Source organism: Macaca mulatta, chromosome 16, assembly GCF_049350105.2.
Source record: "Macaca mulatta isolate MMU2019108-1 chromosome 16, T2T-MMU8v2.0, whole genome shotgun sequence".
Classification (NCBI taxonomy): Eukaryota; Metazoa; Chordata; class Mammalia; order Primates; family Cercopithecidae; genus Macaca; species Macaca mulatta.
In genome coordinates this window covers 50608730-50615806 of record NC_133421.1, presented here as the reverse complement: position 1 = coordinate 50615806, position 7077 = coordinate 50608730, and the positions used below count along the sequence as shown (strand labels likewise).

Here is a 7077-nt window from a genome sequence, read left to right as displayed (position 1 = left end):
ACATAAGTAAGGAAATTGGTATTTGTTCTTCCTAGGCATATTAATTTACATATCATTTTTAACTCTAACAATTGTTTTCAAGGGCCCAATGCTTTGAGAGACATTTGAGCTCCCATATTTCAGCCCTCCTGACGATTCTGGCTTATATTTGAACTGAAGAGGGCCCAGCTCTTTTTTTTTTTTTTTTTTTTTGAGACGGAGTCTCGTGCTGTTGCCGGACTGGAGTGCAGTGGTCGGATCTCAGCTCACTGCAAGCTCCGCCTCCCGGGTTCACGCCATTCTCCTGCCTCAGCCTCCCGAGTAGCTGGGACTACAGGCGCCCGCCACCTCGCCCGGCTAGTTTTTTTGTATTTTTTAGTAGAGACGGGGTTTCACTGTGTTAGCCAGGATGGTCTCGATCTGCTGACCTCATGATCCGCCCGTCTCGGCCTCCCAAAGTGCTGGGATTACAAGCTTGAGCCACCGCGCCCGGCCTTGGGCCCAGCTCTTAATGACTGACTGCCATCGTGTCCTGGCACCACCCTTAGTGTCTAACTCAGAAGCTAGACTCCCTAAACAGACCTGGTGAGGATGACATGTTGGCCTCTCTTCTGTAGAGGATGGGGATATCTGATCATGGTCATCCCCTACTCTCCATCTTTCTGGGTGAGGCATTGCTTCCCATGCCTCACTCCTTCTCTGCAGGACGCTGAGAGCTGGCAGCATCCGCTTTCCCACTGGCTGCATGTTTACCTTGGCATCTGCTGTTCTAACCCCATGCCACAGACTAGAGAGGTTTATCCTGCTCCTGGTTCAGCAGAGAACAACCACACTGCCCAAGCCCCATTTGAAGCCCTTAGGACAGTTGGAAGAGGTGTGGGAGAGGAACTTATGGGGTCTAAGCTATAGGGGGATTTGGAAGAGTCTGGGGAGCTCTGACTGAACAGCCTGGCCCCTCCAGACTAGTTACGCAGCTCCCATTTTAAAGCCTGTGCTGGTGTGAAGGGAAACACATTTATTAAATGCTTTTTATGAGCCACATTTGGTACTTACTATACACACAATCATTTAATGCACAATCGTTTCATCTTCACCGTGTCCCTCTGGAATAGGGCGTTATTGAATCGGCAATATGTTTCTCCCTTCTGTAGAGAACCCTGAGGCTCAGAAGGATTAAGTGACTGGCCCAAGGTTACACAGCTAGTGAGGGCTGGGTCCAGTCCCTCTCAGGCTCCAAAGCCTGCATCCTTTCCCTTGAATATCAGGCAACACGACACCATGAGGCAACAGATCTTATAGGATCTCTCTCTGCCCCATTCCCTAGGCCCATCCCTGAAAGTGGCTTAGTTCCCCTAAATACTTCTGATACCTTGTCACTGAGACTCCTAAAAGGACTCTAAAAGGGCCCGTTCATGTAGGTCAACAGGAAGGGAATTTGAAAAGTCTGATCATTAAATGGCTTAAATCCCAGAGTCTCCTCCTTTATTTTTATTTTTATTTTTATTTTTTTGAGACAAGGTCTCACTCTGTTATCCAGGCTGGTGTGCAATGGCGTGATCTCAGTTCACTGCAACCTCCACCTCAAGCAATTCTCATGCCTCAGTCTCCCGAGTAGCTGGGATTATAGGTGCACACCACCATGCCCAGCTAATTTTTTGGTATTTTTTGGTAGAGACGAAGTTTCACCATGTTGGCCAGGCTCATCTTGAACTCCCTGACCTCAGGTGATCCACCCACCTCAGCCTCCCACAGTGCTAGGATTACAGGTGTGAGCCACCGTGCCTGGCTGAATCTCTCCCTTTCATCAATAAAACACCAGCACCCAGGCCCCCTCACCACCTTTTGTTTTTGCAGTTCCAAGCATGTGAATGTTCCCATGCTCTTGGAATTTTATGACTCCACACAGCAGATATTTCCTCCTTTAGAGCCAGTGGCTTCCCTGCCCCTCCCTCCATCTGTTGAGGGAATGTGTGAGTGAATGGAGACTACCATAGCTCAAAGCCACAGGAGGAGGGGCCTTAAGAAAGCCATCCTTTCGCCCCTCGGCTTTTTACCCCCATCTCAAAGGTTCCTAGACAGGTATGTGACAGTCTTTTTAAAATCATAAGCATATACAGTGGCTTTGTTCTATTCTAGTCTTTACTGGTGACCTATGTCCCCATGTGGAAGACAAATAGAGTCAGGAAGTTCTTCCTTTATAATTAACTCAAGTCTCTCATTTCCGTCTATTTCCTCTTGTTCTTATTGCAGAGAAGATGGAATAAATCCCCTTCAGTCTTTCCTCTTACCTAAATGTTCACAGCTTCTTTCAGTTGCACTCGGGTTCTAATTCTGGAAGTTTTAAACTTTGTTCTTTATCATCACCCCTCTCACTTTCTCTATATGCATCCTCAAGGCTGAAATCCAAACAGGATCTAGGACTGTTTTGCTTGGGTTCCAACTCTTTGGAATGGAGCCTATGGCTTACTTTGACCCAATATAGGAAATCTCACCAAGCCTAACCATGGTTGGAGAAAAGAATGGAAAAAGGACTGATCTGACCCTTCCCTACAGAATGTGAGATCTGTTGAGTTGTTGGGGTTTAGCCAACACTCCAAGGGCAAAGGTTTTACTAATCCTCCTTTGTATCCGCACCTGAACACTTCTGATGCCTTCTCACTGAGACACCTAAAAGTACTATAAGGGGTTGAAATGTATAGTGCCTTGAGCAAATCCATAGAGACAGCAAGTAGATTTATGGTTGCCAGAGGCTGGAGGCAAGGGAGATGGAGGCTGATGGCTAATGGTGTGTGATTTCTTTTTGGAGTGTGACAATGTTCTGGAAATAGATAGTGGTGATAGTTGCGTGACCTTGTGAATATAAGAACCACTGAATTGTCTACTTTAAAAGGGTGATGGTAATGTGAATTACATCTCAATTTTTAAAAGCTCAAGTTTATGTTTGTACCAATAAGTTTTTTTGTTGGTTTTCTTTGAACTCAGCACATCAATAAGTTTGGGGTTTTTGTTTTGTTTTGTTTTGTTTTGACAGCGTCTCACTCTGTCACCCAATGTGGAGTGCAGTAGTGTGACCTTGGCTTACTATAACCTCCACCTCCCAGGTTCACGTGATTTTCCTGCCCCAGCCTCCCGAGTAGCTGGGATTACAGGCATGCGCCACCATGCCTGGCTAATTTTTCCATTTTTGGTGGAGACCGGGTTTTGCCATGTTGGCCAGGCTGGTCTCGAACTCCTGACCTCAAGTGATCCGCCTGCCTCAGCCTCCCAAAGTGCTGGGAAAAGTGCTGGGATTACAGGCTTCAGCCACCACGCCCAGCCTAATGAATTTTGTTTAAAGCTATATAATAGAAACATTCTAACAGTAACGAAGTATATAGAGTCTTGAAGTTTATGAAGCACTTGATAAACAATATCTAACTTCTTTTTTTTTTTTTTTTTTGAGATGGAGTCTTTCTGTGTCTCCCAGGCTGGAGTGCAGTGGCGCCATCTCGACGACCTTTGCCTCCTAGGTTCAAGTGATTCTCTTGTCTCAGCCTCCCACGTAGCTGGGATTACAGGCATGCATCACCACACCCAGCTAATTTTTGTATTTTTAGTAAAGTCGGGGTTTCGCCGTATTGGCTAGGCTGGTCTTGAACTCCTGACCTCAAGTGATCTGCCCTCCTCGGCCTCCCAAAGTGCTAGGATTACAAGCATGAGCCACCACGGCCAGCCCTAACTTATCTCTTATACAAATCTGGTGTGAGTGAGAGCTATTTTATTGTGCCTGTTTTACAGACTAGAAAATTGTGGCTCAGAGAGGTTAATGAGCTTGTTCAAGGTAGTAACATAGCTAGTATATAGCACAACCAGGACTTGTACCCTGGCAATATGACTCTGAAGCTTGTGCAGGTAACACTGTGTATGAGTGGTAAGTTGAGGAAGCAAGTGCCAGGTGCTTTAAGAGAGGTGGATTCACAGAAGATTGTAACTGGAAAAGTCTCATGGGGAGCTTCAGTTCCATCCCTCCATTTTGATGGAGTCATCAAATTGCAAAGTGGGGGAAGCCTTGCCTTTTGGCATAATAGAGAAAGAGGGAGACCAAAGTCACCAAAGAAAGAGGTTTGAAGAACCAAGTAGGTTAGAGTCAACGTTTTCATCTCTCTCCTCCAGGCTCCTGAAAAGACCAAAGAGGAGAGGTAGGGTCTTTTTACTCTGTGCTTCATTTACTTACTGTTCTCAGCAACCCTAGGAAATGGACATGGTTTCTACTTACAGATGAAAAAGATGTGGCAGCTCAGAGGTTAATTAACTCTTTCAGGGTCAGGTGACTAATAAGTTGAAGTTGTAAAGCCAGGACTTGAACCTGAATCTTCTGATGCCAAGACTAGATCCTCTTACCCTGTGCAGATATGCAAGGGGTCACCTAGTTCCCAGGTGTCAGCTGGTGAGGCAGGTGGGCGTCTGCTTCCCCGATCTCTGTGCACCTCCTGAGGGATATGCTCGGTGGCTAATGGTTGGTTGATCTTCCTAGAGAGAGAAGGGGGCCGAAGTATGAGAGGCTCTGCCCCTCTGCTGGACCCTTCATGTAGGGAGAAGCCTGTTCAAGTGAATAGGACTCCAAGGTGAGGACCTGTATCTGTCACCGGGGGAAGAAACTCACACGTTTGCTCTGTTGCTGCCTCCCGCTTCAATCCAGAATATTCATTTTTCTGTGGTTCTCCTACTTTTAAAAGGAGTTTCTGCCTTCCAGACTTGCAAAGGGGCCCAAAATCCGTGGTTTTGGCTACTAAACAGGAAACTCAAAGCCCTTTCCATTCCTTTGAGCTGGCTGGAAGGGCTGGGCCTGGAACTATTACTTTACTTTAAAGGACAGAAGAAAAGTTTTGTGCGGCTTAAAAAACAAAACAAAAACCCTTTCCTGGAGGCCTGCACACCAGCCTTGGTTGATACACAACATGGAAAAGAGCTGCCTTGTTGCCTGGCAGTAATGACAGCAAACAAATATGTCTGACAGTCTGTTTGGCATCTCCTGGTCTGAAATTCTGTTTGCTTTATTCTAATTGCTTCCTTAACTTCCTTTCTGTCTCCCCACCTTCGGTACCACCCTCACTCCAGGGAGTGCCAGGCCGTGCCAGGCAGGGCTGGGCCCCACAGGATCCAGTAACCCAGCTGGGGCTATTCTTGTCTGTGTCTATCTGCAAGAAGCTTGTTGTTCTCCATGGCTGTTTTTCTCATCATAATTGTTGACTTGGCAGGGGCCCCAGAATGGAACCCATGATGGAAAAGTCTTCCAGAGCTCTGCCTCAAAAAACACAGCTGATCCCGAGTGCCAGGCTGAGGAATCAGAGGTTCATCGATACTGCTCCTCACGGGAACCTGAGTGGCTATGGCCACCAGGACAGCCCTGAGAGGGGGTTCAGTACCCTTTGTACATGTGGACCTCTCCCAGCAGACTCTCTCAAACCAGGCCTGGAGGAAGCCATTGGAGGTGCCTCGGGGCCTGGCTGGCATTTCTCTGCTCTGCCACGTGCCCTCCCCCACCCCAACTCTCTCTAGGAATTCTAATCTGTGTCAGGCCAGAGAAAGTGACTCTTAGGACCAGCCTGGAAGCAGACAGGAACCCCCAGAACATTGGCCTTCACACTTTTAAAATGACATACCCCTATCAGTAAAGTATTTGAGCATAAACTCCTAATATGTATATACTTATTTATAAATTACATACATATGTGTGCTGCCATGTAATACGTACATTGTAAGCATACAATTTTTAATGAACATTTATATAATTTAAATGGATGAAAGAAAATAATTATAAAATTGTTTTAAATTTTACTGAAGGTATATGTGATTGGATATACTCCTTTAAAAAAATCTTGGTTGATCACTTTCTGATACAGTAATTCAAAAGACCTATTCTAATGAGAGGGTTGTTCTTGAAAACTCTCAAGAAAAGTGGTTTTTTGGTTTTGGTTTTGGGTTTTTTCTGTAAAGATGAGGTCTCACTGTGTTGACCAACTGGTCTCAAACTCCTGACCTCAAGTGGTCCTCCTGCCTCGGCCTCCCATAGTGCTGGGATTATAGGCATGAGCCATCACACCTAGCACTGAAAAGTATTTTTACTATATTTCAGAATTATCCTTCACAAACATAATTTTAAAAAAAGAATTAAAAAATATGAAAATGAACAAGGGTTCAAACCCCTCTGAAACTCTTTGTTTGGAATAGTTTTAAATAGATTAGGGAATTGCTTACAATTCCTAATTGTACAGATACAGGAATAGAGTGTGCAGGCATAGATTTTAGAAATGACTTATTATTTTACAAATTTATTAATTAAAAAAATTTTTAATTTACATACAGTAAAATTCACTCTTTGAATATGAGTCATATGAGTTTTAACATAGATAAGTCTTAGGACCTGGGCGTCTTACAGTCTATTTAGTTTTATAGTCTTATAAATATATAGTCTAATAGTGATTATAAGACTTTCTTTTGGCCGGGCGCGGTGGCTCAAGCCTGTAATCCCAGCACTTTGGGAGGCCGAGACGGGCGGATCACGAGGTCAGGAGATCGAGACCATCCTGGCTAACACAGTGAAACCCCGTCTCTACTAAAAAATACAAAAAAATAGCCGGGTGAGGTGGCGGGCGCCTGTAGTCCCAGCTACTCGGGAGGCTGAGGCAGGAGAATGGCGCAAAACCCGGGAGGCGGAGCTTGCAGTGAGCTGAGATCCGGCCACAGCACTCCAGCCTGGGCGACAGCGCGAGACTCCCTCTCAAAAAAAAAAAAAAAAAAAGACTTTCTTTTGTTATAGGGCCTAAGAGTACCGTTCTTCTGTTACCAAGATAACAGATCAATTCCATCTCTCTTACTAACTCTTACAGTTAAACATTCTTTTTACCAATCTTCTTAGCGTAATGTGTTTCAGATTCATCCATGTTGTTCTGTATATCAATAGTTTGTTCCTCTTTATTACAGAATAGTGTTATATGGATATACCAGTCTACTTACCCAGTTACCATTTGAGACATTTAGGTTGTTTCCAGTTTGGGGCGATTATGAATTAAGCTGTTAAAAACACTCTCATACAGGTTTTTGTGTGAACATAGGCTT

At 44.9% G+C, this 7077-nt stretch overlaps 1 protein-coding gene and 1 long non-coding RNA gene across 6 annotated transcripts in view; one reads left to right on the top strand and one right to left on the bottom strand.

Moving 5' to 3' along the window:
• The window catches only part of YPEL2 (yippee like 2), a 66528-nt gene that overhangs the window by 44177 nt on the left and 15274 nt on the right, over positions 1-7077 (top strand). The window lies entirely within an intron of this gene.
• LOC144335501 (uncharacterized) overlaps positions 1-7077 on the bottom strand; it is a 28040-nt gene that overhangs the window by 18615 nt on the left and 2348 nt on the right. The gene's annotated exons all lie outside the window — the stretch shown is intronic.